A 10,995-nucleotide genomic window follows, 5' to 3' on the forward strand; every position below is an offset into this window, starting at 1 on the left:
TCGTCCTAACTAAATAATCGCGTTTACGATTTAAAACAGATTAATCAAACAGGCCTACTTCATACATGTAATCTTTCCTTAAAGCTACAGGAATAAGTATTGAACATATGAAAATGAGGTGAAAAAAGCCATGGAAAGCCAAGAGACCAGCTGAAATCTGTCAGTATTTTAAAAGGAGCCCTGTCCCCTATCAGTGCAAATTAATATCAGCTGGTTGAGTCCTAATTGATGACCTATAAAAAGGTTTCTCATTACCAAGGTGTCACACAAGAAGTATCGAATAATGAACTAAAGCAAAGAGCTCTCTCAAGACATTGGTCACAGACGCTCTAATAGGATATATTTTGGGGGCTTTTTGCCTTTAATTGATAGGATAGTTGAGAGAGAAAGGGAGAGAGGGGGAATGACATGCAACAAACAACAGTAAATACTCAGAAGAGTTGTCCAAGAGCCAAGGACTGCTCAGAGAGAGCTTTAGACAGACCTGATATCAGCGGGTACAGTTTAGGGCTGTCCCGATTAATCGACCTAATCGATTACGTTGATGACGTAAATACTTCGACACGTGCAACATACCGTCGAGTTGTTTCCGATTACGTCGATGACGTAAATACGTCGACAGGTACAACACACCGTCGGGTTGTGAACCATAGACTGTAACACGTGCAGCAGAAAAACACATGCTGTACCACAGCAGCACCACGGTGATGAACGAGCACCTGAAGCTGCAATATCGTTCCGTTCATTCATCTCCGCATAGCGCTCTTTCGCCGTTATTGACGCTCTCTCTCTCTCTCACACGCACACACACACACAGAGCGAAGGGTGCGCGGTAAAAACGAAACTCATACAGTCCAATCACGGACCCCCCGTGCCCCCCTCCCTCGTCGGACAATCAGACCACCCGCCACAGTCTCCTTGCTTTATGTATCCATAGATGTAAACACGTCCTCGTGTTGTCTTTTTTTTTTTTTTTTTTATCTACTTCGCTGCTGCTCTCTGTGCACCCGGACGCAGCACAGCAAGCAGATCGTATGTGAGGGTGATGTCCTGCACCCCCGGCTTAAAAAACATCCTAGAGGAAACACTGGTCTGCTCCATGACTATACTAAATAAATGTGCCTATTAGGGCTGTTCGATTAATCGATTTAAAATCGTAAGTGCGATTATTTGCCTAGGACGATGTTAAAAACGCGAAATCCTAAAAATCGATTTTTTACTCTAACTAGGGTAATTACGGTAAGCCCCCGTTCATGAATCTGCGCTGCGCTGAATTATCGTAATGACTGCCGCCTCCTTCCTCCCATCACGCTCTCCCACTGCTCTCCCCACACACTGTAAACAAGCATGTCGGCATTCTGCTATGACCAGCCAGGATTTCATTGCCGAAAAGACCAACAGCCCTTTTCCACTACACAGTTACAGCTCTGCTCGGTTCGGCTCGGCTCGACTCGGCCGTCATATCACAGCGGTACTGTGATATGACAAGGATTTTCTAAGTTACAGCTGAGTTCTTCAGCGGGGGCGGGGTAGTCATATAACAGCGGCTACAGCCGTGTCGTCTCGATTACGGACCGCGTGGTTTTCCACACAGCAGACATTTAACTCAGGTGACAGAATAACAACAATTTGTCGGTGTGTTTTTACTGTAAAATGAGCGGTATTGATTCTCGTGACGGACGTAATGGTCGGACGTCGCGCTTGCAACTCTTCCGGTGACAACGCTCTGGCCAATCAGTGGAAGGCAGTCAGTTGACGTCACATTTTTAGATAGATAGATAGATAGATAGATAGATAGATAGATAGATAGATAGATAGATAGATAGATAGATAGATAGATAGATAGATAGATAGATAATTAGACTCTAGGTCCATTTAAAAAGACACAAACAGCACACAAAATAGTTTGTCATTTAACAAAAAAATTGTTATCGGAAATCGATTTTTGAGAGAAGAAAATCGAGATTTTACTTTTGGGCAAAAGTTAAAGCAAACTGATGTGGCACAGTTTTTCCCCTCCAAAAAAAAAAGATTATTTAAATTTTAGAGCATTGGTTCCCAACCTTGGGGGCGTCAGAGATGTCAGAGGGTCCACAGAGCTTTGTTTGTTCTGAGGTTGTGAGGTTATCAAAATTATATATGTGCATATTGACATTTTAAAATTCCAATAATACATCCAATTGGATAATCAAAATCAATAGGAACAATCGCACAAAATAGAATAAAAAGGCTTGTCTTTGACAAAAGCAAGGGGGGTCTTTGAGGAAAAAAGGTTGGGAACCACTGATTTAGAGGAATGCACACCAGAAAGAGTAGGCCCTATCTGAAGAATTTAAATAAGAAAAGTGTTCAGAAGTGTTTTTTTGTAAATGACTAATCGTCAACCAAAAAATAATCGTTAGATTAGTCAAAAAATTAATCGTTAGACTAATCGACTAATTGAAAAAATAGTCGATAGATTAATCAGGAGAAAAATAATCGTTTGGGACAGCCCTAGTACAGTTGTTTTAAAAAAAACAATGAGTAATACACTCAACCACCATGGCCTCTCTGCACGCTCGCCATGCAAGACTGTTGACGCGTTCAATACTTATTTCCCCGCTTTAGTTATGTGCTGAGAGTATTTATGCCACACCTCCCCCTCAACCTCCACCGTGACAATACACACTATTGTATTCCAATGAGGGGGAGTGGGCCTGGTAAATACACAGTCAACATTGCTGTAAATGGGGGATCAGGTTATTTTATGAAGCCATTTTTTTGACTGCATACTATCCTGAATCCCCAGATCAATTTAATTTTTAAATTATGTAATTACAATGTATTAGACTCATATTTTTTTTAATAAATTATATCATCTGTGCACGTGTACAGGATCTGGTGCTGTCCCATATTTGTGTGTCTCCAGCTCATGGCAGGCCATTACCTAACTAAGGAAGACATTTTCACTCACTGCACTTCTTTGTCCATTTTGCCTTTTCTTTTCCAATTCACAACACTGTCGAGCTGAGCGCTGGTTACATAACTGTACTCCTCCACCACTCTTCCTCTGTGATTTAATAAGGCCAACTAATCAATGTGTCCTGTGTAGATAACATGACTCAGCTGCCTGCTCCTATTCGTGTGTCCTGTGCTCATTGTTTGCTCTTTGAAAGCACCATCAAGGAGCTTTTTTTAAATCCCACATGTACAAACAGTGCTCATGTTATATCTCAAAGACCATTCTGGTCGCATCTAGCTTTCACCTCCGTCTAAATCACCCAGTGAAGCTGTTCATACAGACAGAGACACCACAGATTACTCTCACTGCTCCCATTTTATATTCTGGTGGACGGTACAGTATGCCCATTAATAGAAACCTTGCTTGCAGTTCAATCAGGTAAGGACACCAATGTGACGATGGTCAACCAGATTGATGGTTAAAAAGCGCTAACGTTAGCTCAAACACTAATATGTAAAGTTGGCAGTTTCAAGTTACGTTTTGTGTTAAGCGCTTGCTGCTTGATTTTTTTTTGTAAACACACAGCAGTAGACCACCAGCCTTTCAGACCAAACAAAAGCCCGATTGGCCACACGTCCAACCTCTCCTCCCTTCATGATCCCAACAAATTGTTCCACAGTGAAAAGGTGACTTGAAGCAAAGCCAATTAAAATAGCGCCATAAAAACATGCACTCAAAAAATGCTAATAATCCAGACACAACAAATTGTACTGCTGTGATAGGCTGCTCCATGGCCATGCTGAAAATAGACCAATTAGCAACAGCAACATTTGCCAAAACATATCCATCATTTTTGTAAAAGAAAGTTAGCTAATATTTTGTGGCCATTTTGCAAAGAAAGCGACATGTAACATTATGTTCCTTTTGCATCAAGGAGAAGAAAAGCCTGTTTTCGGTCAATCTGAACAGCGGCTGGTAGGAATATCCATCTCAGACAAGCTAGACCAGTGTTAGCTCAACAGTCGGACTGGTAAACAAATTCACCCTTGGACTTATCCGGTGGGACGGGCTGCATGAATGAGAAAGACAGAGCTGGTAAAAACTGCCAGCCAGAATTTGAGCTAGTAGTCCCCAAAGTCAGTCTGCCTATCCTCTGGTCCTTCTTTTCCTCTGCCCAAGGCCTTTCTAGCCGAAAAACATGGTTTCATCCATGGAAGAAATTCTGGAAGGTCACTTTCAGCTGAAAGCTGCATACTGCACTGTGCCATCTGTGTCTTTGTAAACACAGGCAAGGCCAACAGTTTAACAGGAGGGACTCACATGCACAGACTAACATACACTGACATCCAGACCAGCTACCAAAACAAAGAACAGAGAAGGCCGAATCAAAACTGTACAGAGGGGCTATGACGTTTTCTCTCTGCTGACTGCACCATGATGACTATATTTTCTGTTTACACAGAAAATACCTGTCTTTATTGTTTTAAATCTCATTTAACGAATCGTTAAAAACTGAAAACTGTATCAATGTAACAATATGAGGCAGTTGAGTTTACTTTGATCACTCTGATGTACTCTAAACACCAAAGGACGGGCGACATACTTCATAAGGTTGGCCTTGAGAAATGGTCCACTTGTAAAAAGAAAAGAAAAAAATATGGATTCTTTGAATCTGTATTAGTATTTTATCGTTTCACCCTCTCGTCCAGGCGGATATGGCGTTTTCAGAGGTTTTTTTTGGAAACGGGTCACAGAGTGGGAAAATCTGAAAACGCCACCCCAGCATTTTCGTCTGGATGCCCAAAACTGATTTTTTTCTGAAACAATGATGCCATACCCCCCACCGCTCTACCTGTAACCTGAGACACACACCGCTACACGTCACAGTCTATGAACGTAACGTAACAACAACCACAGCCGACTACCGTCAGGTCGCTCACACACAGCTGAATCGTGCCCATTAAATCATCACCGATCATCATATTTGCACTGACACGACTCCCAGTCCACTTATAACATCTGGAGTTTACAGTGAAGAACTCTCCGTATTCTTCTCTCTTTTTTTGTGTTTCTGCAGCACTACAGCGCCACACACGCTCCACACAGGCCTGGAGTATGTACTACAGTGTTTTCAGTTGTTTTTAGTGGATCTGCGTGTACGCAGATATTTCTGGAAACAATGCCGTGTTTATGGAGATTTTTTTCAAAATGAACAAGAAAAAGACCGTTTTCGGTGAAGCTGTGTTTTCGTGTGGATAGGGCCTGAATGTGTATCATATTGCCTTAGTCTTGCCAATACACAGCTCTATCCAAAATGCTATAAATGGCTTTAAGCATACTGCAATAACACAGCACCTAGAACAACAGCCAATCAGATGCTAGAAGACAGATATTTGTTTGAGTGAGACAATGCATGGTAATAAACATCTGTATAAAATAAACATGACATGGTCTAGCAAAAATATACATCTGTAGTCCCAAGGCAGAACATAGGTATGGCATAATAGGTGTGATTACATACTATTAAATAAAGCCAGCTTAATTATAATGAAAATTACTTACTAAAATGAGGTTATCTGCTAAAAGTTGCAGCCATGGAGCAGGGGTAGCTCATCACATGCTGCATATGACTGACCAATTCATTAGCCTGAACTTTTTTTATCAGGCAACCCACCCACATAACATGTGCAGGTGTGACCCTGATCTTAATGTAGGTCATCAATGATGGACACAGGAACAGGACAACCTTTTTACACTTGAGTGCTCCATCTATGACTAATGAAAGCTGAGAGCTTGGTGTACAAAGACGACCTTTAATAGCTCAGTAAGGAGCAGATTTGTTGCTTTTTCAGGTGTTTTATTCCTGTACGGTTGCCAACATTTCAAAACAACAAGAGCAACGTTGCTGTAACTGGTAACTAATTAGAGATTAAATTAGAATAATCTTTGTCACAACAACAGCCATATCAGACCAATTAACTAATATAAAACCAAACCAAGACAAGGTGTCAGCAAGGGTGACATCAACAATAGAGGCAATATCTAGGGAAACTTAACCGATTCAACCTCAATGACTTGTATTTTTGTTTCCAGTAATACAGAGAATAGAGACAAGGCCACTCCGCATTAAATCTGTCTTTCATCATTTAACCATTCATTCATTTATTAAGTTTAACAGAGCCTACAATTGTAGCTAGGATAGTCTGAGCAATCATCTTCAGAATGTGTACAGATTCATTTGTTGACATTAAATAGCTACATATCACATAGATTGGGCACAACAAAAAGAAAATCACTGTTTCTTTCAGGTTTGTCAGGTCTCCTAAGGTGTACTGGGCCAGCCTTGATGTGCTAGTGCAACAGTGTGAAGGACACATTACCTTACATCTTCTGTTCAGGGTAGTACTTAAATGTACCACAAATGCTGACATTTTCTATTTCATAAAACTGAGTGAGAGGAAATAATATGTAGCCAATGACACTAATCCAAAAAATCTAAAGACATAGTATTGTTATTTACCACCACAAATAAAATACATGGGATAGAATAGGCATGTTTAACCAGCCATATAGGATGGACAGATCATGTTTGTGTCTCATTAATATTACCTCATCTTAATACCATTGACCAGGCTCTACAAAAACAATGAATACAAATTGGTGTTGTGTTATACTGCACTCCATGGCTTTCTACATTTAATTCCTCTGTTCTTGTACTGCACTTTCACCCACACTTCAAGATATCATATCACCAATTCTCACAGTTCTACTTTTAAGTATAAACTAGTTCACTCACTTTTCCACAAACACCTCTTTCATTATTATTCATATAACACACTTTGAGCAATATTTGCTCAGAACAAATCATGCAGGCAACAGGCTACTGCACAACATAGAATTTCAAAGTTGTGTGCTCAAAACTAATCATAATGACAAAAGACTTAAATTTCAATTAAAACCTATAAATACTTTAGTCAAGTTAGCAATTAGTAACTCTAGCTAAACATAGTCTGTGTATTACCAGCCCTTTCCTTCCTAGCACAGATACTAAAGGCTTATCTGGGACTGGTACATTGTGTCATTGAGTTGAGCTTCACAAGGTTGGCAAGTGGCCCTCTTGGGTGTGTGGGTGTGTGCGTGTGTGTGCATGTGCGTGTGTGGCCTCTGTGTGTGTCTCACCCCTCCCCCACGCCACCCATGGCTTTGGAGTAACCAGCTGCAAAGCACTCTAGTAACCTTTGAATAAGATTGAGACAAAAGATGTTAAAACATAATAGTACTGTAATACTGTAAAATGCACTTGTGCATTTTGGAATCTTTCACACAGTCATGGTTAAACAGCAACATTAGCTTAAATAGTGGTAATAACTGTAACACCTCAAACTGCTAAGTGCAACTATGGCACAAATCATAACTGTGCCTGAACAGTTTCAGTTTTGATTTACAACTGCTGTAGTTTTTGTTGCCAACCATAAGCCATATAGATATCAGAGTGTAATCAACCAAAAATGTAAGAAGGTAAATAAATCAAGTAAGGAAATAAAAGCATGAATATGTGATGGAAAATACATGAAAATGAACAGAAATATTTTTTTGAAAACAGAAAATTTCAATAAAGTTAATTACCAAGTAAAATAAATTATATTTCAGCAGCATTGTGTGTGTATTAGAAACTACACGTTAATAGCTGAGAGCTACTAAATATGCGTTTGATTCAAAGCTAGCAGTACTTGCAGGAAGGAAGGGCGCGCTCAGGAGAAACTGCCCCACGAACACATGCACGCTGCGCGCGCGCCTACTCACGCGCTGACGCTGCCCATCCCCCACCCCGAAAGAAAATATCAAAATAAACGTTGAAAACAGCACAATAACCGGCCCAAGCGTGGTATTTACGGACATACGGCAGCGGGCTAAACGATGGTATAATTTATAACGGCGATAACAGCGTAAAAAGACGATAAACACTCACCAGAAGCTTCAAATCACACAAGGGGGGAGCCTTCTCCTCTGTGCTCCTAATATGGAATCTCCTCCTCCTCCACCACCGCTGTTTTCTAGCTCTAATTAAACCTCGAAAAAGCGTTATAACGGCCTTAGGACCCGGCCAACCGGTGCTAGGAATCCCCAATGACCGATGTGATTTGGATACACGGGCACATATGATGATAAATCCCCTTAAAAATGAGCTGGATGGACAGTTGGGTCTGGATTGTAGGTTTGCTCGCTAGTAGAGAAAAGAGCCAAACGGTTCAGTAGCAGCCAACGGCTCAGACTGAAACACACAGCAGCTGACCCGCCAGGCGAAAATGAGCTAGGCCCCAGCTCCTCTGCAGGAAGCACGCTCCACTCACATAAACATCAAAGTGGGTGTCGCAGTGTGGAGAAGGATGGTGTACTGGAGCTGGGCTTGGCACAAACTCAACAAAAACAACTTACAAATATCAAGTTGAAATCTATTTTACACCAATAGCCTCATGTTGTAATTAATGTATATAGATATTTTGTGAATTGCAGCTATTGGCATGCTAGTTTTGATAATACCTTCAAACTGCAAGATATTAAATTGTTATACTTTTTTTTTGTCACACCAGAATTTTGCACAGCATCGTTTATATTTTATATTTGTTTATGTACGTTTATATCTTATATTTGTACTATTTCTGGAGCCTAAACTATGGTAGCCCTAAGGGCTCAACACGCTGCACTGCAAGAAAACACAAGCACAAACGCACAATAAATTCAAAACACAATTTCATCAGTTTGACACCACATGCAATACAGAAACTCACAACGCAGCAGCAGTGTTTCCTGAGATACAAAAAAGTGAGGCTAAGGCTAAGTTAACAGTACATAGCTATGTGAATCCTGTGATATTGATGTTATAATAAACAAATCAAACAGCACTAACAGGCAATAGTCTTCACAACTTCTGAAGCCAAGGAGCATTGAACAAAGGCACGTCTCACTGTCCATCACTTGTTTGTGTCCCTAGAAACACGGTTGTGTTGTGAGATATTTCGTCCGTTTTTGTTTATTTGCAGGTCTTGTATTGTCAAATTGAAATTAAATGATTATTATATAAACACTAGTAAGTACAACATGACCCAAGATGCAAACGTGTTCTGATATTTTCTCCTTTTCAGAAAGACACAATAGGCAAGCTGTGGGCTCTCTTTCTGCATTTGTTGCACATGGCACTTCATGTGAACCACTGAGTGCAACACTGAATTTCATTGTGGACAGACTGTCTGAAAACTTTTACCATCATCAACATTTTTAAACCATATAGTTTTTCCCTCCTCCCATTTGATGACCAGCTTTTACAGCTGCTCATAGCAACTACATACTGTACTCCTGTATAACCCAATGTAGTTTAACCTTGCCCAAATTAAATTTGACACAGTCTGATCAGGTAAAATACACCACACAAAACTATGAATAAGAACATGTTTGGTGCAACTCCCATAATGACCATGAATTTACTGAGCCTATAGTCCTCTGATTTATTAGGATAAGCTTAAGCAAAACTAAAGCTGTAGATGCAATAATTGTAAATGATCTGAAACACTAGTTTACAGTCAACATACTGTACATATTTATTTACGTATAAGAACAGGTGAAACAGCCATTAAGGTTTTAGTCACTGTGCCGGGTCTAAATTATTATTTGAATGGAATATAAACAAAATCCACACACGTATCTCATTTGAATGAAGCTGTCCAATCAATATCCAGTCAATAAATCAAGTGAACCCCATTCATTGGAAATTCACGTTATTACACTGCGTTGCACTTGGTTTATATTTGTAATGTAACATCTAGTTAACCAATGTGCAGATTTTTCATTAGAACGTCACAAATGATTTTTTGACATTTCTGAAATACTCTATTTTGGGGGTTTTAAAAGTATGCATGCAATGTTTTTGCCTGGTTTTAATTTGAAAGCTCTGCAGTCTGGAGTCTGGAAAGGACGACACAATCACACCAGGTCGTTCCCTGATTGGATGTAATCTGCCTCAATTTCCAGTGGTGAAACCAGCAGAGAATGAAATAAAACTCTTACCAACCTCACTGTCTTTGCTAGCAGCTGTTATTTAATTCTGCATTTTAACACAGCGACTGCCTTTGCTGTTCCCCATTTTTTTAATATATATATTTTTTGCAAGTAATCAACTGCAGCTGACAATCTTCTTCCTGTTAACACCAATTTGCACAAGCTCACTGTACATGATTGCTTTGGTACATGTGTTTTTAGGTGTGATAGCAAAAACACCATTTCAATTTTTAAAAAGTAAAAAAAAAAAAAATCGAATGAAGCAGTGTGGACGTAGGCTCAGTGCAGACCACAAGATGTAAGGAGGGCCAGGAGCATGAGGCTTGTATAGAGAGATGCATAAGACACTCAGTGGCATACTCTGTAGATGTAAACAACAAAGAATAGACAATTACTCATGCGTGCCTGTCTGCATTAACTGGAAGCATATGCTCATCGTCATGCGCGCACACGCACACACACAAACACACACACTGCAGATAAGAGCCAGCTGAAATAAACAGACACACAGACAGAGCGAAAGCCCCGGGGTGCTGCATCGTGTGAGCTTTATCGAGGCTGCAACAGAGAAGTGGAGGATGGGTAATGACTTTTATACAGGGTTGACATGGATGTATTTCCTCAGCCTGTAGTTCCACATATGCAGCTGAAGTGCAAGTGAGGGGCCCTACACATTTGATTGGGGCAATCTTTTTTTCTTTTTCTTTTTTTACACTGTTCTCATTTAAACACTTAAATGCTTGTACTTGTTTTTGTTTTGAGAGGAAATGTGGCTATCACAACAGTGCTAAGTGATTCTGCTGGCCCGTGAATGAAGAAGAAAAACAGTGATGTAGAAACAGTTCCAGTGTGGCAACTTGTGAAGTGAAACCCCTCAGGGTGCAGCAGACCACTGTCAGGGTAATGACTTTCTGGGAAACCACAACACACCATCTATATGCAGCACTCAGCCTCAGTGTTTTCTCCTTCTGTCTTCATTCTGCAGCAAATACATCACCTGG

The 10,995-nt window shown here is 40.3% G+C and overlaps 1 protein-coding gene across 1 annotated transcript in view; it reads right to left on the minus strand.

Annotated features, from left to right (window-relative positions):
* Window positions 1-8,173, minus strand: part of tbl1xr1a (TBL1X/Y related 1a) — a 39,761-nt gene extending 31,588 nt beyond the window's left edge. Inside the window, exon 1 of the mRNA XM_083970682.1 lies at window positions 7,911-8,173. The gene's annotated coding sequence lies outside the window, so the exon portion shown is untranslated. The remainder of the gene's footprint in view (window positions 1-7,910) is intronic.
* Window positions 8,174-10,995: the final 2,822 nt, after the last annotated feature.

This window comes from Trachurus trachurus (genome assembly GCF_905171665.1).
Source record: "Trachurus trachurus genome assembly, chromosome: 4".
Lineage (NCBI taxonomy): Eukaryota > Metazoa > Chordata > Actinopteri > Carangiformes > Carangidae > Trachurus > Trachurus trachurus.